This window comes from Mesoplodon densirostris, chromosome 5 (assembly GCF_025265405.1).
Source record: "Mesoplodon densirostris isolate mMesDen1 chromosome 5, mMesDen1 primary haplotype, whole genome shotgun sequence".
NCBI lineage: Eukaryota > Metazoa > Chordata > Mammalia > Artiodactyla > Ziphiidae > Mesoplodon > Mesoplodon densirostris.
This window is the reverse complement of record NC_082665.1, coordinates 74,996,851-75,023,477: the sequence shown is the minus strand read 5'-3', so window position 1 is coordinate 75,023,477 and position 26,627 is coordinate 74,996,851.

The window sequence follows — 26,627 nt, the reverse complement described above, 5'->3', positions numbered from 1 at the left end:
TTTCTTTTTTGGTTAAAAAAACGGGAATGGAAAAAGGCAACCCTCAGAATGGGCAAAAACGTTCGCAAACGAATCAATGGACAAAGGTTTAATCTCCAATATATATAAACAGCTCACGCAGCTTAATATTAATAAAACAAACAACCCAATACAAAAATGGGCAGAAGATCTAAATAGACGTTTCTTCATAGAAGTCACAGAGATGGCCAAGATGCACATGAAAAGCTGCTCAACATCACTAATTATTAGAGAAATGCAAATCCAAACGACAATGAGGTATGACCTCACACCTGTTAGAATCGGCATCATCAGAAAATCTACAAACAACAAATTCTGGGGAAGGTGTGGACAAAAGGAACCCTCTTCCACTATTGGTGGGAAGGTAAATTGATACAGTCACTATGGAGAACAATATGGAGGTTCCTTTAAAAAACTAAAAAGAGAATTACCATAGGATCCAGCAATCCCACTTCTGGGCATATACCCAGAGAAAACCATAACTCAAAAAGACACATTCACCACCATGTTCATTGCAGCACTATTTACAATAGCCAGGTAATGGAAGCAACCTAAATGCCCACAGACAGACGAATGGATAAAGATGTGGTACATATATAAAATGGAATATTACTCAGCCATAAAAAGGAATGAAACTGGGTCATTTGTAGAGAAGTCGATGGATCTAGAGACTGTCATACAGAGTGAAGTAAGTCAGAAAGAGAAAAACAAATATTCTATATTAATGCATAAAGGTGGAAGCTAGAAAAATGGTACAGATGAACTGGTTTGTAGGGCAGAAATAGAGACACAGAGGTAGAGAACAAACGTATGGACACCAAGTGGGGGAAGCCATGGAGTGGTGGTGGTGGATGAGTTGGGAGATTGGGATTGACCTGTATACATGTATATGCATAAAATAGATAACTAATAATAACCTGCTGTATAAAAAAATAAATAAAATTATATTTCAAAATTTTTAAAAATAAAACAGAAGAAAGTTCTTCCATTCACACAGATGTATTTATATGAATGAATTATTCCCATGCTTATATCTATAAATACATAAAAGAGGAATAAAATCTAACTTGAACCAAGAAAGAAAAAAAACCTAAACCAAACAGTTATACAGAGGAAAACACTACCAAGGCACTTGTTCCAGCGGTAAACAATTCTGAAATTGGTCAGTGGTGGGGAATCATCTCCCATACAACCAGCAGCCCCGCCCCCCCATGCAAGGAGCGTCCTCATTGCAAAGCTGGGGGACCATGCCGAGGCCTCTGTGAGTAAACGTGAGCTGAGCCCCAGGCCAGCTGCTGCTGAACTGTTCCCACCCTTCCCAGGTAAAACACCTGAATATGTACAAGGGCTGGAAAGCCTATAGGAAGGGCCGTGGAGCCACACCAGCGACAGCACGCAGGCCAACTTGCTGCCTGCAGGCCAGCCAGGATGGTCCTGGCCCCGGGCGCTCTTCTGGAAGCTTTCTATTTCCCTGCCTGAGATACCCCTCCTGTCCCGGCCCCCACTCCTTTTTCTCCTTCCTCAGCCCGGAGAGAAATTCCAGTGGAAGTTATGGGTGACATATCCTCTTCTTTACAGGTGGCAGCCTGGCAACTCCTGCAGAAAGTCCAGCAGAGACCCACTCACACCGGGCCACCAACAAAGCCGTGGACCCTCACACCCTCCCACCAGCACAGCCCCGAGACTGCTGACGGGGCAGAGAATATGGAGTCAGGCACAGCTGCAGGGGCTATTGCTGCCTGGAGTGCTGTTTATATTGACCTCAACCCAGGCACAGCTGGGGAGGGCTTGCCGGCAGGGTCAGGCTGCCCAGGTCAGCTAATCCTCAGCCCTCAGGGAATCACATTGCAGAAAAAGGACCTCGCTAAGACAGAATATTAGCCAAGGGAAAAAAGGACACAATGCCATTTGCAGCACTGTAGATGAGTCTAGAGGTAATCACGTGACTTGTAGTAAGTCAGAAAGTGAGAGACACATATCGTAGGATATCACTTATAGGTGTTACATAAAAATTGATACCAGGGCAGATATTTCCATGGAGAAGGGCAATCACAGATTCATTAAACAAACTTATGGTTCACCAATGGAAAGGTGTGAGGATTGGATTCATTACGATATCAGGGTTAACAGACATATACAAACACAGGTGAAATATATAATCACCAAAGACCTACGGAATACCAAGAGAAGACTACTCAACATTCTGTCATAACGTACATGGGAAAAGGGTCCCAGAAAGAACAGACCTACGTATATGTGTAAAAGAACCACATCTTGCACACCTACAACAAGCCAAACGCTGTTATCAAACTTGCTGTACTAAAAAATAAAAAATTAAATTAAAAACACGAACAAGAAGTAGTGAGACAAACTTGAGAGGCTTTCTCCTGGCACATTCCATTCTAAGTTCCAATCTAGAACACGACTTCCATTGAGGCTCTGTTGCCCTAGTATCCAGATTTGGTAAGCGAGAACTGCTGCCACCTTGTGGCCGTTTCACACAACAGCAGCTTTAATCCCAGCGCTAATGGTCAGTGGATATTCAAAATCGTTGCAGGCCTGTAAATGACACCTGACCTGAAAACAAATCCTGGGGTCATATATCGACCAAAAAATTCAAAAGACGTCCATATTACAAAACGACAGTTTCAAGAGGTATATTTCACACACATCAGTGTTCTGCTTCTTTTGCTTTCTTTCTTTTTTGGTTAAAAAAACGGGAATGGAAAAAGGCAACCCTCAGAATGGGCAAAAACGTTCGCAAACGAATCAATGGACAAAGGTTTAATCTCCAATATATATAAACAGCTCACGCAGCTTAATATTAATAAAACAAACAACCCAATACAAAAATGGGCAGAAGATCTAAATAGACGTTTCTTCATAGAAGTCACAGAGATGGCCAAGACGCACATGAAAAGCTGCTCAACATCACTAATTATTAGAGAAATGCAAATCCAAACGACAATGAGGTATGACCTCACACCTGTTAGAATCGGCATCATCAGAAAATCTACAAACAACAAATTCTGGGGAGGGTGTGGACAAAAGGAACCCTCTTCCACTATTGGTGGGAAGGTAAATTGATACAGTCACTATGGAGAACAATATGGAGGTTCCTTTAAAAAACTAAAAAGAGAATTACCATAGGATCCAGCAATCCCACTTCTGGGCATATACCCAGAGAAAAGCATAACTCAAAAAGACACATTCACCACCATGTTCATTGCAGCACTATTTACAATAGCCAGGTAATGGAAGCAACCTCAATGCCCACAGACAAACGAATGGATAAAGATGTGGTACATATATAAAATGGAATATTACTCAGCCATAAAAAGGAATGAAACTGGGTCCTTTGTAGAGAAGTAGATGGATCTAGAGACTGTCATACAGAGTGAAGTAAGTCAGAAAGAGAAAAACAAATATTGTATATTAATGCATATATGTGGAACCTAGAAAAATGGTACAGATGAACTGGTTTGCAGGGCAGAAATAGAGACACAGAGGTAGAGAACAAACGTATGGACACCAAGTGGTGGAAGCCATGGATTGGTGGTGGTGGGATGAGTTGGGAGATTGGGAATGACCTGTATACATGTATATGTATAAAATAGATAACTAATAATAACCTGCTGTATAAAAAATAAATAAAATTATATTTCAAAATTTTTAAAAATAAAACAGAAGAAAGTCCTTCCATTCACACAGATGTATTTATATGAATGAATTATTCCCATGCTTATATCTATAAATACATAAAAGAGGAATAAAATCTAACTTGAACCAAGAAAGAAAAAAAAAACCTAAACCAAACAGTTATACAGAGGAAAACACTACCAAGGCACTTGTTCCAGCGGTAAACAATTCTGAAATTGGTCAGTGGTGGGGAATCATCTCCCATACAACCTGCAGCCCCGCCCCCCCATGCAAGGAGCGTCCTCATTGCAAAGCTGGGGGACCATGCCGAGGCCTCTGTGAGTAAACGTGAGCTGAACCCCAGGACAACTGCTGCTGAACTGTTCCCACCCTTCCCAGGTAAAAGACCTGAATATGTACAAGGGCTTGAAAGCCTAGAGGAAGGGCCGTGGAGCCACACCAGCGACAGCACGCAGGCCAACTTGCTGCCTGCAGGCCAGCCAGGATGATACTGGCCCCGGGCGCTCTTCTGGAAGCTTTCCATTTCCCTGCCTGAGATACCCCTCCTGTCCCGGCCCCCACTCCTTTTTCTCCTTCCTCAGCCCGGAGAGAAATTCCAGTGGAAGTTATGGGTGACATATCCTCTTCTTTACAGGTGGCAGCCTGGCAACTCCTGCAGAAAGTCCAGCAGAGCCCCACTCACACCGGGCCACCAACAAAGCCGTGGACCCTCACACCCTCCCACCAGCACAGCCCCGAGACTGCTGACGGGGCAGAGAATATGGAGTCAGGCACAGCTGCAGGGGCTATTGCTGCCTGGAGTGCTGTTTATATTGACCTCAACCCAGGCACACCTGGGGAGGGCTTGCCGGCAGGGTCAGGCTGCCCAGGTCAGCTAATCCTCAGCCCTCAGGGAATCACATTGCAGAAAAAGGACCTCGCTAAGACAGAATATTAGCCAAGGGAAAAAAGGACACAATGCCATTTGCAGCACTGTAGATGAGTCTAGAGGTAATCACGTGACTTGTAGTAAGTCAGAAAGTGAGAGACACATATCGTAGGATATCACTTATAGGTGTTACATAAAAATTGATACCAGGGCAGATATTTCCATGGAGAAGGGCAATCACAGATTCATTAAACAAACTTATGGTTCACCAATGGAAAGGTGTGAGGATTGGATTCATTACGATATCAGGGTTAACAGACATATACAAACACAGGTGAAATATATAATCACCAAAGACCTACGGAATACCAAGAGAAGACTACTCAACATTCTGTCATAACGTACATGGGAAAAGGGTCCCAGAAAGAACAGACCTACGTATATGTGTAAAAGAACCACATCTTGCACACCTACAACAAGCCAAACGCTGTTATCAAACTTGCTGTACTAAAAAATAAAAAATTAAATTAAAAACACGAACAAGAAGTAGTGAGACAAACTTGAGAGGCTTTCTCCTGGCACATTCCATTCTAAGTTCCAATCTAGAACACGACTTCCATTGAGGCTCTGTTGCCCTAATATCCAGATTTGGTAAGCGAGAACTGCTGCCACCTTGTGGCCGTTTCACACAACAGCAGCTTTAATCCCAGCGCTAATGGTCAGTGGATATTCAAAATCGTTGCAGGCCTGTAAATGACACCTGACCTGAAAACAAATCCTGGGGTCATATATCGACCAAAAAATTCAAAAGACGTCCATATTACAAAACGACAGTTTCAAGAGGTATATTTCACACACATCAGTGTTCTGCTTCTTTTGCTTTCTTTCTTTTTTGGTTAAAAAAACGGGAATGGAAAAAGGCAACCCTCAGAATGGGCAAAAACGTTCGCAAACGAATCAATGGACAAAGGTTTAATCTCCAATATATATAAACAGCTCACGCAGCTTAATATTAATAAAACAAACAACCCAATACAAAAATGGGCAGAAGATCTAAATAGACGTTTCTTCATAGAAGTCACAGAGATGGCCAAGACGCACATGAAAAGCTGCTCAACATCACTAATTATTAGAGAAATGCAAATCCAAACGACAATGAGGTATGACCTCACACCTGTTAGAATCGGCATCATCAGAAAATCTACAAACAACAAATTCTGGGGAGGGTGTGGACAAAAGGAACCCTCTTCCACTATTGGTGGGAAGGTAAATTGATACAGTCACTATGGAGAACAATATGGAGGTTCCTTTAAAAAACTAAAAAGAGAATTACCATAGGATCCAGCAATCCCACTTCTGGGCATATACCCAGAGAAAACCATAACTCAAAAAGACACATTCACCACAATGTTCATTGCAGCACTATTTACAATAGCCAGGTAATGGAAGCAACCTAAATGCCCACAGACAAACGAATGGATAAAGATGTGGTACATATATAAAATGGAATATTACTCAGCCATAAAAAGGAATGAAACTGGGTCATTTGTAGAGAAGTCGATGGATCTAGAGACTGTCATACAGAGTGAAGTAAGTCAGAAAGAGAAAAACAAATATTCTATATTAATGCATAAAGGTGGAAGCTAGAAAAATGGTACAGATGAACTGGTTTGTAGGGCAGAAATAGAGACACAGAGGTAGAGAACAAACGTATGGACACCAAGTGGGGGAAGCCATGGAGTGGTGGTGGTGGGATGAGTTGGGAGATTGGTATTGACCTGTATACATGTATATGCATAAAATAGATAACTAATAATAACCTGCTGTATAAAAAAATAAATAAAATTATATTTCAAAATTTTTAAAAATAAAACAGAAGAAAGTTCTTCCATTCACACAGATGTATTTATATGAATGAATTATTCCCATGCTTATATCTATAAATACATAAAAGAGGAATAAAATCTAACTTGAACCAAGAAAGAAAAAAAACCTAAACCAAACAGTTATACAGAGGAAAACACTACCAAGGCACTTGTTGCAGCGGTAAACAATTCTGAAATTGGTCAGTGGTGGGGAATCATCTCCCATATAACCAGCAGCCCTGCCCCCCCATGCAAGGGGCGTCCTCATTGCAAAGCTGTGGGACCATGCCGAGGCCTCTGTGAGTAAACGTGAGCTGAACCCCAGGCCAGCTGCTGCTGAACTGTTCCCACCCTTCCCAGGTAAAACACCTGAATATGTACAAGGGCTTGAAAGCCTAGAGGAAGGGCCGTGGAGCCACACCAGCGACAGCACGCAGGCCAACTTGCTGCCTGCAGGCCAGCCAGGATGGTGCTGGCCCCGGGCGCTCTTCTGGAAGCTTTCCATTTCCCTGCCTGAGATACCCCTCCTGTCCCGGCCCCCACTCCTTTTTTTACTTCCTCAGACCGGAGAGAAATTCCAGTGGAAGTTATGGGTGACACATCCTGTTCTTTACAGGTGGCAGCCTGGCAACTCCTGCAGAAAGTCCAGCAGAGCCCCACTCACACCGGGCCACCAACAAAGCCGTGGACCCTCACACCCTCCCACCAGCACAGCCCCGAGACTGCTGATGGGGCAGAGAATATGGAGTCAGGCACAGCTGCAGGGGCTATTGTTGCCTGGAGTGCTGTTTATATTGACCTCAACCCAGGCACACCTGGGGAGGGCTTGCCGGCAGGGTCAGGCTGCCCAGGTCAGCTAATCCTCAGCCCTCAGGGAATCACATTGCAGAAAAGGGACCTCGCTAAGACAGAATATTAGCCAAGGAAAAAAAGGACACAATGCCATTTGCAGCACCGTAGATGAGTCTAGAGGTAATCACGTGACTTGTAGTAAGTCAGAAAGTGAAAGACACATATCGTAGGATATCACTTATAGGTGTTACCTAAAAATTGATACCAGGGCAGATGTTTCCACGGAGAAGGGCAATCACAGATTCATTAAACAAACGTATGGTTCACCAATGGATAGGTGTGAGGATTGGATTCATTACTATATCGGGGTTAACAGACATACACAAACACAGGTGAAATATATAATCACCAAAGACCTACGGAATACCAAGAGAAGACTACTCAACATTCTGTCATAACGTACATGGGAAAAGGGTCCCAGGAAGAACAGACCTATGTATATGTGTAAAAGAACCACATCTTGCACACCTACAACAAGCCAAACGTTGTTATCAAACTTGCTGTAATAATAAATAAAAAATTAAATTAAAAACACGAACAAGAAGTAGTGAGACAAACTTGAGGGGCTTTCTCCTGGCACATTCCATTCTAAATTCCAATCTAGAACACGACTTCCATTGAGGCTCTGTTGCCCTAGTAACCAGATTTGGTAAGGGAGAACTGCTGCCACCCTGTGGCCGTTTCACACAACAGCAGCTTTAATCCCAGCGCTAAGGGTCAGTGGATATTCAAAATTGTTGCAGGCCTGTAAATGAAACCTGCCCTGAAAACAAATCCTGGGGTCATATATCGACCAAAAAATTCAAAGGACGTTCATATTTCAAAACGAAAGTTTCAAGAGGCATATTTCACGCACATTCGTGTTCTGCTTCATTTGCTTTCTTTCTTTTTGGGTTAAAAAAACAGGAATGGGAAAAGGTAACCCTCAGAATGGGAGAAAACGTTCACAAATGAATCAATGGACAAAGGTTTAATCTCCAATATATATAAACAGCTCACGCAGCTTAATATTAATAAAACAAACAACCCAATACAAAAATGGGCAGAAGATCTAAATAGACGTTTCTTCAAAGAAGTCACAGAGATGGCCAAGACGCACATGAAAAGCTGCTCAACATCACTAATTATTAGAGAAATGCAAATCCAAACGACAATGAGGTATGACCTCACACCTGTTAGAATCGGCATCATCAGAAAATCTACAAACAACAAATTCTGGGGAGGGTGTGGACAAAAGGAACCCTCTTCCACTATTGGTGGGAAGGTAAATTGATACAGTCACTATGGAGAACAGTATGGAGGTTCCTTTAAAATACTAAAAAGAGAATTACCATAGGATCCAGCAATCCCACTTCTGGGCATATACCCAGAGAAAACCATAACTCAAAAAGACACATTCACCACAATGTTCATTGCAGCACTATTTACAATAGCCAGGTAATGGAAGCAACCTAAATGCCCACAGACAAACGAATGGATAAAGATGTGGTACATATATAAAATGGAATATTACTCAGCCATAAAAAGGAATGAAAGTGGGTCATTTGTAGAGAAGTCGATGGATCTAGAGACTCTCATACAGAGTCAAGTAAGTCAGAAAGAGAAAAACAAATATTGTATATTAATGCATATATGTGGAACCTAGAAAAATGGTACAGATGAACTGGTTTGCAGGGCAGAAATAGAGACACAGAGGTAGAGAACAAACGTATGGGCACCAAGTGGGGGAAGCCATGGAGTGGTGGTTGTGGGATGAGTTGCGAGATTGGGATTGACCTGTATACATGTATATGTATAAAATAGATAACTAATAATAACCTGCTGTATAAAAAATAAATAAAATTATATTTCAAAATTTTAAAAAATAAAACAGAAGAAAGTCCTTCCATTCACACAGATGTATTTATATGAATGAATTATTCCCATGCTTATATCTATAAATACATAAAAGAGGAATAAAATCTAACTTGAACCAAGAAAGAAAAAAAAAACCTAAACCAAACAGTTATACAGAGGAAAACACTACCAAGGCACTTGTTCCAGCGGTAAACAATTCTGAAATTGGTAAGTGGTGGGGAATCATCTCCCATACAACCTGCAGCCCCGCCCCCCCATGCAAGGAGCGTCCTCATTGCAAAGCTGGGGGACCATGCCGAGGCCTCTGTGAGTAAACGTGAGCTGAACCCCAGGACAACTGCTGCTGAACTGTTCCCACCCTTCCCAGGTAAAAGACCTGAATATGTACAAGGGCTTGAAAGCCTAGACGAAGGGCCGTGGAGTCACACCAGCGACAGCACGCAGGCCAACTTGCTGCCTGCCGGCCAGCTAGGATGATCCTGGCCCCGGGCGCTCTTCTGGAAGCTTGCCATTTCCCTGCCTGAGATACCCCTCCTGTCCCGGCCCCCACTCCTTTTTTTCTTTGCTCAGCCCGGAGAGAAATTCCAGTGGAAGTTATGGGTGACACATCCTCTTCTTTACAGGTGGCAGCCTGGCAACTCCTGCACAAAGTCCAGCAGAGCCCCACTCACACCGGGCCACCAAAAAAGCCGTGGACCCTCACACCCTCCCACCAGCACAGCCCCGAGACTGCTGATGGGGCAGAGAATATGGAGTCAGGCACAGTGGCAGGGGCTATTGTTGCCTGGAGTGCTGTTTATATTGAACTCAACCCAGGCACACCTGGGGAGGGCTTGCCGGCAGGGTCAGGCTGCCCAGGTCAGCTAATCCTCAGCCCTCAGGGAATCACACTGCAGAAAAAGGACCTCGCTAAGACAGAATATTAGCCAAGGGCAAAAAGGACACAATGCCATTTGCAGCACCGTAGATGAGTCTAGAGGTAATCACGTGACTTGTAGTAAGTCAGAAAGTGAAAGACACATATCGTAGGATATCACTTATAGGTGTTACGTAAAAATTGATACCAGGGCAGATATTTCCACGGAGAAGGGCAATCACAGATTCATTAAACAAACTTATGGTTCACCAATGGAAAGGTGTGAGGATTGGATTCATTACGATATCGGGGTTAACAGACATATACAAACACAGGTGAAATATATAATCACCAAAGACCTACGGAATACCAAGAGAAGACTATTCAACATTGTGTCATAACGTACATGGGAAAAGGGTCCCAGGAAGAACAGACCTATGTATATGTGTAAAAGAACCACATCATGCACACCTACAACAAGCCAAACGTTGTCATCAAACTTGCTGTAATAAAAAATAAAAAATTAAATTAAAAACACGAACAAGAAGTAGTGAGACAAACTTGAGGGGCTTTCTCCTGGCACATTCCTTTCTAAATTCCAATCTAGAACACGACTTCCATTGAGGCTCTGATGCCCTAGTAACCAGATTTGGTAAGGGAGAACTGCTGCCACCTTGTGGCCGTTTCACACAACAGCAGCTTTAATCCCAGCGCTAATGGTCAGTGGATATTCAAAATCGTTGCAGGCCTGTAAATGACACCTGCCCTGAAAACAAATCCTGGGGTCATATATCGACCAAAAAATTCAAAAGACGTCCATATTTCAAAACGACAGTTTCAAGAGGCATATTACACGCACATCAGTGTTCTGCTTCTTTTGCTTTCTTTCTTTTTTGGTTAAAAAAACGGGAATGGAAAAAGGCAACCCTCAGAATGGGCAAAAACGTTTGCAAACGAATCAATGGACAAAGGTTTAATCTCCAATATATATAAACAGCTCACGCAGCTTAATATTAATAAAACAAACAACCCAATACAAAAATGGGCAGAAAATCTAAATAGACGTTTCTTCAAAGAAGTCACAGAGATGGCAAAGACGCACATGAAAAGCTGCTCAACATCACTAATTATGAGAGAAATGCAAATCCAAACGACAATGAGGTATGACCTCACACCTGTTAGAATTGGCATCATCAGAAAATCTACAAACAACAAATTCTGGGGAGGGTGTGGACAAAAGGAAACCTCTTCCACTATTGGTGGGAAGGTAAATTGATACAGTCACTATGGAGAACAGTATGGAGGTTCCTTTAAAAAACTAAAAAGACAATTACCATAGGATCCAGCAATCCCACTTCTGGGCATATACCCAGAGAAAACCATAACTCAAAAAGACACATTCACCACAATGTTCATTGCAGCACTATTTACAATAGCCAGGTAATGGAAGCAACCTAAATGCCCACAGACAGACGAATGGATAAAGATGTGGTACATATATAAAATGGAATATTACTCAGCCATAAAAAGGAATGAAACTGGGTCATTTGTAGAGAAGTCGATGGATCTAGAGACTGTCATACAGAGTCAAGTAACTCAGAAAGAGAAAAACAAATATTGTATATTAATGCATATATGTAGAAGCTAGACAAATGGTACAGATGAACTGGTTTGCAGGGCAGAAATAGAGACACAGAGGTAGAGAACAAACGTATGGACACCAAGTGGGGGAAGCCATGGAGTGGTGGTGGTGGGATGAGTTGGGAGATTGGGATGGACCTGTATACATGTATATGCACAAAATAGATAACTAATAATAACCTGCTGTATAAAAAAATAAATAAATTATATTTCAAAATTTTTAAAAATAAAACAGAAGAAAGTTCTTGCATTCACACAGATGTATTTATATGAATGAATTATTCCCATGCTTATATCTATAAATACATAAAAGAGGAATAAAATCTAACTTGAACCAAGAAAGAAAAAAAACCTAAACCAAACAGTTATACAGAGGAAAACACTACCAAGGCACTTGTTCCAGCGGTAAACAATTCTGAAATTGGTCAGTGGTGGTGAATCATCTCCCATACACCCAGCAGCCCCGCCCCCCCATGCAAGGAGCGTCCTCATTGCAAAGCTGGGGGACCATGCCGAGGCCTCTGTGAGTAAACGTGAGCTGAGCCCCAGGCCAGCTGCTGCTGAACTGTTCCCACCCTTCGCAGGTAAAACACCTGAATATGTACAAGGGCTTGAAAGCCTAGAGGAAGGGCCGTGGAGCCACACCAGCGACAGCACGCAGGCCAACTTGCTGCCTGCAGGCCAGCCAGGATGGTCCTGGCCCCGGGTGCTCTTCTGGAAGCTTTCCATTTCCCTGCCTGAGATACCCCTCCTGTCCCGGCCTCCACTCCTTTTTTTCCTTCCTCAGCCCGGAGAGAAATTCCAGTGGAAGTTATGGGTGACACATCCTCTTCTTTACAGGTGGCAGCCTGGCAACTCCTGCAGAAAGTCCAGCAGAGCCCCACTCACACCGGGCCACCAACAAAGCAGTGGACCCTCACACCCTCCCACCAGCACAGCCCCGAGACTGCTGATAGGGAGGATAATATGGAGTCAGGCACAGCTGCAGGGGCTATTGTTGCCTGGAGTGCTGTTTATATTGACCTCAACCCAGGCACACCTGGGGAGGGCTTGCCGGCAGGGTCAGGCTGCCCAGGTCAGCTAATCCTCAGCCCTCAGGGAATCACATTGCAGAAAAAGGACCTCGCTAAAACAGAATATTAGCCAAGGGAAAAATGGACACAATGCCATTTGCAGCACCGTAGATGAGTCTAGAGGTAATCACGTGACTTGTAGTAAGTCAGAAAGTGAAAGACACATATCGTAGGATATCACTTATAGGGGTTACGTAAAAATTGATACCAGGGCAGATATTTCCACGGAGAAGGGCAATCACAGATTCATTAAACAAACGTATGGTTCACCAATGGATAGGTGTGAGGATTGGATTCATTAGTATATCGGGGTTAACAGACATACACAAACACAGGTGAAATATATAATCACCAAAGACCTACGGAATACCAAGAGAAGACTACTCAACATTCTGTCATAACGTACATGGGAAAAGGGTCCCAGGAAGAACAGACCTATGTATATGTGTAAAAGAACCACATCTTGCACACCTACAACAAGCCAAACGTTGTCATCAAACTTGCTGTAATAATAAATAAAAAATTAAATTAAAAACACGAACAAGAAGTAGTGAGACAAATTTGAGGGGCTTTCTCCTGGCACATTCCTTTCTAAATTCCAATCTAGAACACGACTTCCATTGAGGCTCTGATGCCCTAGTAACCAGATTTGGTAAGGGAGAACTGCTGCCACCTTGTGGCCGTTTCACACAACAGCAGCTTTAATCCCAGCGCTAATGGTCAGTGGATATTCAAAATCGTTGCAGGCCTGTAAATGACACCTGCCCTGAAAACAAATCCTGGGGTCATATATCGACCAAAAAATTCAAAAGACGTCCATATTTCAAAACGACAGTTTCAAGAGGCATACTTCACGCACATTAGTGTTCTGCTTCTTTTGCTTTCTCTCTTTATTGGTTAAAAAAACCAGAATGGGAAAAGGTAACCCTCAGAATAGGAGAAAACGTTCACAAATGAATCAATGGACAAAGGTTTAATCTCCAATATATATAAACAGCTCACGCAGCTTAATATTAATAAAACAAACAACCCAATACAAAAATGGGCAGAAGATCTAAATAGACGTTTCTTCAAAGAAGTCACAGAGATGGCCAAGACGCACATGAAAAGCTGCTCAACATCACTAATTATTAGAGAAATGCAAATCCAAACGACAATGTGGTATGACCTCACACCTGTTAGAATTGGCATCATCAGAAAATCTACAAACAACAAATTCTGGGGAGGGTGTGGACAAAAGGAACCCTCTTCAACTATTGGTGGGAAGGTAAATTGATACAGTCACTATGGAGAACAGTATGGAGGTTCCTTTAAAAAACTAAAAAGAGAATTACCATAGGATCCAGCAATCCCACTTCTGGGCATATACCCAGAGAAAACCATAACTCAAAAACACACATTCACCACAATGTTCATTGCAGCACTATTTACAATAGCCAGGTAATGGAAGCAACCTAAATGCCCACAGACAGACGAATTGATAAAGATGTGGTACATATATAAAATGGAATATTACTCAGCCATAAAAAGGAATGAAACTGGGTCATTTGTAGAGAAGTCGATGGATCTAGAGACTGTCATACAGAGTCAAGTAAGTCAGAAAGAGAAAAAGAAATATTCTATATTAATGCATAAAGGTGGAAGCTAGAAAAATGGTACAGATGAACTGGTTTGCAGAGCAGAAATAGAGACACAGAGGTAGAGAACAAACGTATGGACACCAAGTGGGGGAAGCCATGGAGTGGTGGTGGGATGAGTTGGGAGATTGGGATTGACCTGTATACATGTATATGCATAAAATAGATAACTAATAATAACCTGCTGTATAAAAAAATAAATAAACTTATATTTCAAAATTTTTAAAAATAAAACAGAAGAAACTTCTTCCATTCACACAGTTGTATTTATATGAATGAATTATTCCCATGCTTATATCTATAAATACATAAAAGAGGAATAAAATCTAACTTGAAACAAGAAAGAAAAAAAACCTAAACCAAACAGTTATACAGAGGAAAACACTACCAAGGCACTTGTTCCAGCGGTAAACAATTCTGAAATTGGTCAGTGGTGGGGAATCATCTCCCATACAACCAGCAGCCCGGCCCCCCCATGCAAGGAGCGTCCTCATTGCAAAGCTGGGGGACCATGCCGAGGCCTCTGTGAGAAAACCTGAGCTGAACCCCAGGCCAGCTGCTGCTGAACTGTTCCCACCCTTCCCAGGTAAAACACCTGAATATGTACAAGGACTTGAAAGCCTAGAGGAAGGGCCGTGGAGCCACACCAGCGACATCACGCAGGCCAACTTGCTGCCTGCAGGCCAGCCAGGATGGTCCTGGCCCCGGGCGCTCTTCTGGAAGCTTTCCATTTCCCTGCCTGAGATACCCCTCCTGTCCCGGCCCCCACTCCTTTTTTTCTTTCCTCAGCCCGGAGAGAAATTCCAGTGGAAGTTATGGGTGACACATCCTCTTCTTTACAGGTGGCAGCCTGGCAACTCCTGCAGAAAGTCCAGCAGAGCCCCACTCACACCGGGCCACCAAAAAAGCCGTGGACCCTCACACCCTCCCACCAGCACAGCCCCGAGACTGCTGATGGGGCAGAGAATATGGAGTCAGGCACAGTGGCAGGGGCTATTGTTGCCTGGATTGCTGTTTATATTGACCTCAACCCAGGCACACCTGGGGAGGGCTTGCCGGCAGGGTCAGGCTGCCCAGGTCAGCTAATCCTCAGCCCTCAGGGAATCACATTGCAGAAAATGGACCTCGCTAAGACAGAATATTAGCCAAGGGAAAAAAGGACACAATGCCATTTGCAGCACTGTAGATGAGTCTAGAGGTAATCACGTGACTTGTAGTAAGTCAGAAAGTGAAAGACACATATCGTAGGATATCACTTATAGGTGTTACGTAAAAATTGATACCAGGGCAGATATTTCCACGGAGAAGGGCAATCACAGATTCATTAAACAAACTTATGGTTCACCAATGGAAAGGTGTGAGGATTGGATTCATTACTATATCGGGGTTAACAGACATATACAAACACAGGTGAAATATATAATCACCAAAGACCTACGGAATACCAAGAGAAGACTATTCAACATTCTGTCATAACGTACATGGGAAAAGGGTCCCAGGAAGAACAGACCTATGTATATGTGTAAAAGAACCACATCTTGCACACCTACAACAAGCCAAACGTTGTCATCAAACTTGCTGTAATAAAAAATAAAAAATTAAATTAAAAACACGAACAAGAAGTAGTGAGACAAACATGAGGGGCTTTCTCCTGGCACATTCAATTCTAAATTCCAATCTAGAACACGACTTCCATTGAGGCTCTGTTGCCCTAGTATCCAGATTTGGTAAGCGAGAACTGCTGCCACCTTGTGGCCATTTCACACAACAGCAGCTTTAATCCCAGCGCTAATGGTCAGTGGATATTCAAAATCGTTGCAGGCCTGTAAATGACACCTGCCCTGAAAACAAATCCTGGGGTCATATATCGACCAAAAAATTCAAAACACGTCCATATTACAAAACGACAGTTTCAAGAGGCATATTTCACACACATCAGTGTTCTGCTTCTTTTGCTTTCTTTCTTTTTTGGTTAAAAAAACGGGAATGGAAAAAGGCAACCCTCAGAATGGGCAAAAACGTTCGCAAACGAATCAATGGACAAAGGTTTAATCTCCAATATATATAAACAGCTCACGCAGCTTAATATTAATAAAACAAACAACCCAATACAAAAATGGGCAGAAGATCTAAATAGACGTTTCTTCATAGAAGTCACAGAGATGGCCAAGATGCACATGAAAAGCTGCTCAACATCACTAATTATTAGAGAAATGCAAATCCAAACGACAATGAGGTATGACCTCACACCTGTTAGAATCGGCATCATCAGAAAATCTACAAACAACAAATTCTGGGGAAGGTGTGGACAAAAGGAACCCTCTTCCACTATTGGTGGGAAGGTAAATTGATACAGTCACTATGGAGAACAATATGGAGGTTCCTTTAAAAAACTAAAAAGAGAATTACCATAGGATCCAGCAATCCCACTTCTGGGCATATACCCAGAGAAAACCATAACTCAAAAAGACACATTCACCACCATGTTCATTGCAGCACTATTTACAATAGCCAGGTAATGGAAGCAACCTAAATGCCCACAGACAAACGAATGGATAAAGATGTGGTACATATATAAAATGGAATATTACTCAGCCATAAAAAGGAATGAAACTGGGTCATTTGTAGAGAAGTCGATGGATCTAGAGACTGTCATACAGAGTGAAGTAAGTCAGAAAGAGAAAAACAAATATTCTATATTAATGCATAAAGGTGGAAGCTAGAAAAATGGTACAGATGAACTGGTTTGTAGGGCAGAAATAGAGACACAGAGGTAGAGAACAAACGTATGGACACCAAGTGGGGGAAGCCATGGAGTGGTGGTGGTGGATGAGTTGGGAGATTGGGATGGACCTGTATACATGTATATGCATAAAATAGATAACTAATAATAACCTGCTGTATAAAAAAATAAATAAAATTATATTTCAAATTTTTTAAAAATAAAACAGAAGAAAGTTCTTCCATTCACACAGATGTATTTATATGAATGAATTATTCCCATGCTTATATCTATAAATACATAAAAGAGGAATAAAATCTAACTTGAACCAAGAAAGAAAAAAAACCTAAACCAAACAGTTATACAGAGGAAAACACTACCAAGGCACTTGTTCCAGCGGTAAACAATTCTGAAATTGGTCAGTGGTGGGGAATCATCTCCCATACAACCAGCAGCCCCGCCCCCCATGCAAGGAGCGTCCTCATTGCAAAGCTGGGGGACCATGCCGAGGCCTCTGTGAGTAAACGTGAGCTGAACCCCAGGCCAGCTGCTGCTGAACTGTTCCCACCCTTCCCAGGTAAAACACCTGAATATGTACAAGGACTTGAAAGCCTAGAGGAAGGGCCGTGGTGCCACACCAGCGACATCACGCAGGCCAACTTGCTGCCTGCAGGCCAGCCAGGATGGTCCTGGCCCCGGGCGCTCTTCTGGAAGCTTTCCATTTCCCTGCCTGAGATACCCCTCCTGTCCCGGCCCCCACTCCTTTTTTTCCTTCCTCAGCCCGGAGAGAAATTCCAGTGGAAGTTATAGGTGACATATCCTCTTCTTTACAGGTGGCAGCCTGGCAACTCCTGCAGAAAGTCCAGCAGAGCCCCACTCACACCGGGCCACCAACAAAGCCGTGGACCCTCACACCCTCCCACCAGCACAGCCCCGAGACTGCTGACGGGGCAGAGAATATGGAGTCAGGCACAGCTGCAGGGGCTATTGTTGCCTGGAGTGCTGTTTATATTGACCTCAACCCAGGCACAGCTGGGGAGGGCTTGCCGGCAGGGTCAGGCTCCCCAGGTCAGCTAATCCTCAGCCCTCAGGGAATCACATTGCAGAAAAAGGACCTCGCTAAGACAGAATATTAGCCAAGGGAAAAAAGGACACAATGCCATTTGCAGCACCGTAGATGAGTCTAGAGGTAATCACGTGACTTGTAGTAAGTCAGAAAGTGAAAGACACATATCGTAGGATATCACTTATAGGTGTTATGTAAAAATTGATACCAGGGCAGATATTTCCACGGAGAAGGGCAATCACAGATTCATTAAACAAACTTATGGTTCACCAATGGCAAGGTGTGAGGATTGGATTCATTACGATATCGGGGTTAACAGACATATACAAACACAGGTGAAATATATAATCACCAAAGACCTACGGAATACCAAGAGAAGACTACTCAACATTCTTTCATAATGTACATGGGAAAAGGGTCCCAGGAAGAACAGACCTATGTATATGTGTAAAAGAACCACATCTTGCACACCTACAACAAGCCAAACGTTGTCATCAAACTTGCTGTAATAAAAAATAAAAAATTAAATTAAAAACACGAACAAGAAGTAGTGAGACAAACTTGAGGGGCTTTCTCCTGGCACATTCCATTCTAAATTCCAATCTAGAACACGACTTCCATTGAGGCTCTGTTGCCCTAGTAACCAGATTTGGTAAGCGAGAACTGCTGCCACCTGGTGGCCGTTTCACACAACAGCAGCTTTAATCCCAGCGCTAATGGTCAGTGGATATTCAAAATCGTTGCAGGCCTGTAAATGACACCTGCCCTGAAAACAAATCCTGGGGTCATATATCGACCAAAAAATTCAAAAGACGTCCATATTTCAAAACGACAGTTTCAAGATGCATACTTCACGCACATTAGTGTTCTGCTTCTTTTGCTTTCTTTCTTTTTCGGTTAAAAAAACGGAATGGGAAAAGGTAACCCTCAGAATGGGAGAAAACGTTCACAAATGAATCAATGGACAAAGGTTTAATCTCCAATATATATAAACAGCTCACGCAGCTTAATATTAATAAAACAAACAACCCAATACAAAAATGGGCAGAAGATCTAAATAGACGTTTCTTCAAAGAAGTCACAGAGATGGCCAAGACGCACATGAAAAGCTGCTCAACATCACTAATTATTAGAGAAATGCAAATCCAAACGACAATGAGGTATGACCTCACACCTGTTAGAATCGGCATCATCAGAAAATCTACAAACAACAAATTCTGGGGAGGGTGTGGACAAAAGGAACCCTCTTCCACTATTGGTGGGAAGGTAAATTGATACAGTCACTATGGAGAACAGTATGGAGGTTCCTTTAAAAAACTAAAAAGAGAATTAACATAGGCTCCAGCAATCCCACTTCTGGGCATATACCCAGAGAAAACCATAACTCAAAATGACACATTCACCACAATGTTCATTGCAGCACTATTTACAATAGCCAGGTAATGGAAGCAACCTAAATGCCCACAGACAGACGAATGGATAAAGATGTGGTACATATATAAAATGGAATATTACTCAGCCATAAAAAGGAATGAAAGTGGGTCATTTGTAGAGAAGTCGATGGATCTAGAGACTGTCATACAGAGTCAAGTAAGTCAGAAAGAGAAAAACAAATATTCTACATTAATGCATAAAGGTGGAAGCTAGAAAAATGGTACAGATGAACTTGTTTGCAGGGCAGAAATAGAGACACAGAGGTAGAGAACAAACATATGGACACCAAGTGGGGGAAGCCATGGAGTGGTGGTGGTGGGATGAGTTGGGAGATTGGGATTGACCTGTATACATGTATATGCATAAAATAGATAACTAATAATAACCTGCTGTATAAAAAAATAAATAAAATTATATTTCAAAATTTTTAAAAATAAAACAGAAGAAAGTTCTTCCATTCACACAGATGTATTTATATGAATGAATTATTCCCATGCTTATATCTATAAATACATAAAAGAGGAATAAAATCTAACTTGAACCAAGAAAGAAAAAAACCCTAAACCAAACAGTTATACAGAGGAAAACACTACCAAGGCACTTGTTCCAGCGGTAAACAATTCTGAAATTGGTCAGTGGTGGGGAATCATCTCCCATACAACCAGCAGCCCCGCCCCCCCATGCAAGGAGCGTCCTCATTGCAAAGCTGGGGGACCATGCCGAGGCCTCTGTGAGTAAACGTGAGCTGAGTCCCAGGCCAGCTGCTGCTGAACTGTTCCCACCCTTCGCAGGTAAAACACCTGAATATGTACAAGGGCTTGAAAGCCTAGAGGAAGGGCCGTGGAGCCACACCAGCGACAGCACGCAGGCCAACTTGCTGCCTGCAGGCCAGCCAGGATGGTCCTGGCCCCGGGCGCTCTTCTGGAAGCTTTCCATTTCCCTGCCTGAGATACCCCTCCTGTCCCGGCCCCCACTCCTTTTTTTCCTTCCTCAGCCCGGAGAGAAATTCCAGTGGAAGTTATGGGTGACACATCCTCTTCTTTACAGGTGGCAGCCTGGCAACTCCTGCAGAAAGTCCAGCAGAGCCCCACTCACACCGGGCCACCAACAAAGCTGTGGACCCTCACACCCTCCCACCAGCACAGCCCCGAGACTGCTGATGGGGCAGAGAATATGGAGTCAGGCACAGCTGCAGGGGCTATTGTTGCCTGGAGTGCTGTTTATATTGACCTCAACCCAGGCACACCTGGGGAGGGCTTGCCGGCAGGGTCAGGCTGCCCAGGTCAGCTAATCCTCAGCCCTCAGGGAATCACATTGCAGAAAAAGGACCTCGCTAAGACAGAATATTAGCCAAGGGAAAAAAGGACACAATGCCATTTGCAGCACCGTAGATGAGTCTAGAGGTAATCACGTGACTTGTAGTAAGTCAGAAAGTGAAAGACACATATCGTAGGATATCACTTATAGGTGTTATGTAAAAATTGATACCAGGGCAGATATTTCCACGGAGAAGGGCAATCACAGATTCATTAAACAAACTTATGGTTCACCAATGGAAAGGTGTGAGGATTGGATTCATTACGATATCGGGGTTAACAGACATATACAAACACAGGTGAAATATATAATCACCAAAGACCTACGGAATACCAAGAGAAGACTACTCAACATTCTTTCATAATGTACATGGGAAAAGGGTCCCAGGAAGAACAGACCTATGTATATGTGTAAAAGAACCACATCTTGCACACCTACAACAAGCCAAACGTTGTCATCAAACTTGCTGTAATAAAAAATAAAAAATTAAATTAAAAACACGAACAAGAAGTAGTGAGACAAACTTGAGGGGCTTTCTCCTGGCACATTCCATTCTAAATTCCAATCTAGAACACGACTTCCATTGAGGCTCTGTTGCCCTAGTAACCAGATTTGGTAAGCGAGAACTGCTGCCACCTGGTGGCCGTTTCACACAACAGCAGCTTTAATCCCAGCACTAATGGTCAGTGGATATTCAAAATCGTTGCAGGCCTGTAAATGACACCTGCCCTGAAAACAAATCCTGGGGTCATATATCGACCAAAAAATTCAAAAGACGTCCATATTTCAAAACGACAGTTTCAAGATGCATACTTCACGCACATTAGTGTTCTGCTTCTTTTGCTTTCTTTCTTTTTCGGTTAAAAAAACCGGAATGGGAAAAGGTAACCCTCAGAATGGGAGAAAACGTTCACAAATGAATCAATGGACAAAGGTTTAATCTCCAATATATATAAACAGCTCACGCAGCTTAATATTAATAAAACAAACAACCCAATACAAAAATGGGCAGAAGATCTAAATAGACGTTTCTTCAAAGAAGTCACAGAGATGGCCAAGACGCACATGAAAAGCTGCTCAACATCACTAATTATTAGAGAAATGCAAATCCAAACGACAATGAGGTATGACCTCACACCTGTTAGAATCGGCATCATCAGAAAATCTACAAACAACAAATTCTGGGGAGGGTGTGGACAAAAGGAACCCTCTTCCACTATTGGTGGGAAGGTAAATTGATACAGTCACTATGGAGAACAGTATGGAGGTTCCTTTAAAAAACTAAAAAGAGAATTAACATAGGCTCCAGCAATCCCACTTCTGGGCATATACCCAGAGAAAACCATAACTCAAAATGACACATTCACCACAATGTTCATTGCAGCACTATTTACAATAGCCAGGTAATGGAAGCAACCTAAATGCCCACAGACAGACGAATGGATAAAGATGTGGTACATATATAAAATGGAATATTACTCAGCCATAAAAAGGAATGAAAGTGGGTCATTTGTAGAGAAGTCGATGGATCTAGAGACTGTCATACAGAGTCAAGTAAGTCAGAAAGAGAAAAACAAATACTCTACATTAATGCATAAAGGTGGAAGCTAGAAAAATGGTACAGATGAACTTGTTTGCAGGGCAGAAATAGAGAAACAGAGGTAGAGAACAAACATATGGACACCAAGTGGGGGAAGCCATGGAGTGGTGGTGGTGGGATGAGTTGGGAGATTGGGATTGACCTGTATACATGTATATGCACAAAATAGATAACTAATAATAACCTGCTGTATAAAAAAATAAATAAAATTATATTTCAAAATTTTTAAAAATAAAACAGAAGAAAGTTCTTCCATTCACACAGATGTATTTATATGAATGAATTATTCCCATGCTTATATCTATAAATACATAAAAGAGGAATAAAATCTAACTTGAACCAAGAAAGAAAAAAAACCTAAACCAAACAGTTATACAGAGGAAAACACTACCAAGGCACTTGTTCCAGCGGTAAACAATTCTGAAATTGGTCAGTGGTGGGGAATCATCTCCCATACAACCAGCAGCCCCGCCCCCCCATGCAAGGAGCGTCCTCATTGCAAAGCTGGGGGACCATGCCGAGGCCTCTGTGAGTAAACGTGAGCTGAGTCCCAGGCCAGCTGCTGCTGAACTGTTCCCACCCTTCGCAGGTAAAACACCTGAATATGTACAAGGGCTTGAAAGCCTAGAGGAAGGGCCGTGGAGCCACACCAGCGACAGCACGCAGGCCAACTTGCTGCCTGCAGGCCAGCCAGGATGGTCCTGGCCCCGGGCGCTCTTCTGGAAGCTTTCCATTTCCCTGCCTGAGATACCCCTCCTGTCCCGGCCCCCACTCCTTTTTTTCCTTCCTCAGCCCGGAGAGAAATTCCAGTGGAAGTTATGGGTGACACATCCTCTTCTTTACAGGTGGCAGCCTGGCAACTCCTGCAGAAAGTCCAGCAGAGCCCCACTCACACCGGGCCACCAACAAAGCTGTGGACCCTCACACCCTCCCACCAGCACAGCCCCGAGACTGCTGATGGGGCAGAGAATATGGAGTCAGGCACAGCTGCAGGGGCTATTGTTGCCTGGAGTGCTGTTTATATTGACCTCAACCCAGGCACACCTGGGGAGGGCTTGCCGGCAGGGTCAGGCTGCCCAGGTCAGCTAATCCTCAGCCCTCAGGGAATCACATTGCAGAAAAAGGACCTCGCTAAGACAGAATATTAGCCAAGGGAAAAAAGGACACAATGCCATTTGCAGCACCGTAGATGAGTCTAGAGGTAATCACGTGACTTGTAGTAAGTCAGAAAGTGAAAGACACATATCGTAGGATATCACTTATAGGTGTTATGTAAAAATTGATACCAGGGCAGATATTTCCACGGAGAAGGGCAATCACAGATTCATTAAACAAACTTATGGTTCACCAATGGAAAGGTGTGAGGATTGGATTCATTACGATATCGGGGTTAACAGACATATACAAACACAGGTGAAATATATAATCACCAAAGACCTACGGAATACCAAGAGAAGACTACTCAACATTCTGTCATAATGTACATGGGAAAAGGGTCCCAGGAAGAACAGACCTATGTATATGTGTAAAAGAACCACATCTTGCACACCTACAACAAGCCAAACGTTGTCATCAAACTTGCTGTAATAAAAAATAAAAAATTAAATTAAAAACACGAACAAGAAGTAGTGAGACAAACTTGAGGGGCTTTCTCCTGGCACATTCCATTCTAAATTCCAATCTAGAACACGACTTCCATTGAGGCTCTGTTGCCCTAGTAACCAGATTTGGTAAGGGAGAACTGCTGCCACCTTGTGGCCGTTTCACACAACAGCAGCTTTAATCCCAGCGCTAATGGTCAGTGGATATTCAAAATCGTTGCAGGCCTGTAAATGACACCTGCCCTGAAAACAAATCCTGGGGTCATATATCGACCAAAAAATTCAAAAGATGTCCATATTTCAAAACGACAGTTTCAAGAGGCATACTTCACGCACATTAGTGTTCTGCTTCTTTTGCTTTCTTTCTTTTTCGGTTAAAAAAACCGGAATGGGAAAAGGTAACCCTCAGAATGGGAGAAAACGTTCACAAATGAATCAATGGACAAAGGTTTAATCTCCAATATATATAAACAGCTCACGCAGCTTAATATTAATAAAACAAACAACCCAATACAAAAATGGGCAGAAGATCTAAATAGACGTTTCTTCAAAGAAGTCACAGAGATGGCCAAGACGCACATGAAAAGCTGCTCAACATCACTAATTATTAGAGAAATGCAAATCCAAACGACAATGAGGTATGACCTCACACCTGTTAGAATCGGCATCATCAGAAAATCTACAAACAACAAATTCTGGGGAGGGTGTGGACAAAAGGAACCCTCTTCCACTATTGGTGGGAAGGTAAATTGATACAGTCACTATGGAGAACAGTATGGAGGTTCCTTTAAAATACTAAAAAGAGAATTACCATAGGATCCAGCAATCCCACTTCTGGGCATATACCCAGAGAAAACCATAACTCAAAATGACACATTCACCACAATGTTCATTGCAGCACTATTTACAATAGCCAGGTAATGGAAGCAACCTAAATGCCCACAGACAGACGAATGGATAAAGATGTGGTACATATATAAAATGGAATATTACTCAGCCATAAAAAGGAATGAAACTGGGTCATTTGTAGAGAAGTCGATGGATCTAGAGACTGTCATACAGAGTCAAGTAAGTCAGAAAGAGAAAAACAAATATTCTATATTAATGCATAAAGGTGGAAGCTAGAAAAATGGTACAGATGAACTGGTTTGCAGGGCAGAAATAGAGACACAGAGGTAGAGAACAAACATATGGACACCAAGTGGGGGAAGCCATGGAGTGGTGGTGGTGGGATGAGTTGGGAGATTGGGATTGACCTGTATACATGTATATGCATAAAATAGATAACTAATAATAACCTGCTGTATAAAAAAATAAATAAAATTTTATTTCAAAATTTTTAAAAATAAAACAGAAGAAAGTTCTTCCATTCACACAGATGTGTTTATATGAATGAATTATTCCCATGCTTATATCTATAAATACATAAAAGAGGAATAAAATCTAACTTGAACCAAGAAAGAAAAAAAACCTAAACCAAACAGTTATACAGAGGAAAACACTACCAAGGCACTTGTTCCAGCGGTAAACAATTCTGAAATTGGTCAGTGGTGGGGAATCATCTCCCATACAACCAACAGCCCCGCCCCCCCATGCAAGGAGCGTCCTCATTGCAAAGCTGGGGGACCATGCCGAGGCCTCTGTGAGTAAACGTGAGCTGAGTTCCAGGCCAGCTGCTGCTGAACTGTTCCCACCCTTCGCAGGTAAAACACCTGAATATGTACAAGGGCTTGAAAGCCTAGAGGAAGGGCCGTGGAGCCACACCAGCGACAGCACGCAGGCCAACTTGCTGCCTGCAGGCCAGCCAGGATGGTCCTGGCCCCGGGCACTCTTCTGGAAGCTTTCCATTTCCCTGCCTGAGATACCCCTCCTGTCCCGGCCCCCACTCCTTTTTTTCCTTCCTCAGCCAGGAGAGAAATTCCAGTGGAAGTTATGGGTGACACATCCTCTTCTTTACAGGTGGCAGCCTGGCAACTCCTGCAGAAAGTCCAGCAGAGCCCCACTCACACCGGGCCACCAACAAAGTTGTGGACCCTCACACCCTCCCACCAGCACAGCCCCGAGACTGCTGATAGGGAGGATAATATGGAGTCAGGCACAGTGGCAGGGGCTATTGTTGCCTGGAGTGCTGTTTATATTGACCTCAACCCAGGCACACCTGGGGAGGGCTTGCCGGCACGGTCAGGCTGCCCAGGTCAGCTAATCCTCAGCCCTCAGGGAATCACATTGCAGAAAAAGGACCTCGCTAAGACAGAATATTAGCCAAGGGAAAAAAGGACACAATGCCATTTGCAGCACCGTAGATGAGTCTAGAGGTAATCACGTGACTTGTAGTAAGTCAGAAAGTGAAAGACACATATCGTAGGATATCACTTATAGGGGTTACGTAAAAATTGATACCAGGGCAGATATTTCCACGGAGAAGGGAAATCACAGATTCATTAAACAAACTTATGGTTCACCAATGGAAAGGTGTGAGGATTGGATTCATTACGATATCGGGGTTAACAGACATATACAAACACAGGTGAAATATATAATCACCAAAGACCTACGGAAT